Source organism: Gavialis gangeticus, unplaced genomic scaffold, assembly GCF_001723915.1.
Source record: "Gavialis gangeticus isolate Ggan-Ray unplaced genomic scaffold, GavGan_comp1, whole genome shotgun sequence".
NCBI lineage: Eukaryota > Metazoa > Chordata > Crocodylia > Gavialidae > Gavialis > Gavialis gangeticus.
Window position 1 is genome coordinate 2,004,602 of NW_017729032.1, and position 1,071 is coordinate 2,005,672.

The 1,071-nt window shown below is 63.7% G+C and overlaps 1 protein-coding gene across 1 annotated transcript in view; it reads right to left on the minus strand.

The window, feature by feature from the left end:
* The window catches only part of XRCC1 (X-ray repair cross complementing 1), a gene marked incomplete at its 3' end in the record, with an annotated part of 12,907 nt that extends 12,020 nt beyond the window's left edge, over positions 1-887 (minus strand). Inside the window, exon 1 of the mRNA XM_019525536.1 lies at positions 359-887. The remainder of the gene's footprint in view (positions 1-358) is intronic.
* Positions 888-1,071: the final 184 nt, after the last annotated feature.

Here is a 1,071-nt window from a genome sequence, read left to right on the forward strand (position 1 = left end):
ATCCCATTCCCCCTGCTGCCATTTGTACTTGAGGACGCCGAAGGAACCAAGTCATCGCACCCACAAAACATCCCCGCGCCATTTCTACCAGGGGCCATCGCTGCAAGTCCCAGCCCCCCCAGCCCAGGGCCTGACCTCTGACCCCACCCCAAAGTTGCCCTTCTCCCTTTGACCCCTCCCCAGGATACCACGTGGGTCCAGCCCCCCACCCCCAAGGATATGCATGCAGCCCTTCCCCACCCAGGGCCTGACCTTTGACCCCACCCATAAAATGCCCCTTTCCCCCAAGAATATGTGACACCGTCCTTTGCCGCCCAAGACCTGACCTTTGACCTCTGTCCCACCCCAAACCGTCCACCCTTACCCGCCGCCTCCACCTCAAGACACAGCTGCTGCCCGATCTCCCGCCAAAAAGCGTGACCCTTGACCCCCCGCACTGGGGCGTGGCCTCAACGCACTTCCGGGGGCGTTTAGACTTATTTTAATATTTCGATATTTTGGTTGTTTCCCCACTCCACAGCTCTCACCCCGACCCGGGGGGACATCCCATAATTCCCCCTGTCTTGGCGGGGGGGTCTGTGACGGGGTGAAAGGTCAGGGGCGCGCGGGGCATGCTGGGCCTTGCAGTCCTCCCCGCCAGGACTGCCAGCGCGACTGAGCAGCAGCAGAGAGCATCCGACATGTCCCGCACCCGAACCAAAACGTAAAGTCGCGCCGAACTCACAGATCCCGGACTCGGCAGCATCGTGACAGCGAGAAACAGAAACACAAAACCCTGAGAGGCGGGCTTGCCCCTGCGCCGCTCCTTCGGGGGGCCTTTTTCCTCTCTGTGCGAGGACAGTGATTTCCAGACGCTCTCTCTGCTCCGTGCCAGCGAGGTCCCTCCCCCTCCGCTCTCCCATTGGAGGTGCGTGGCTCCGCGCGCGGCCATTGGAGGGCGGGCGGGCCGGCGCGGCCGCTGATTGGCTGGGCCTTGGCGGAAGTCTCCACCTCGGCTGTGTGGGCGGGCAAGATGGCGGCGGTGGTGGAGGTGGAGGTGGCAGGCGCCGTGGAGCGGGACCTGGACGAGGT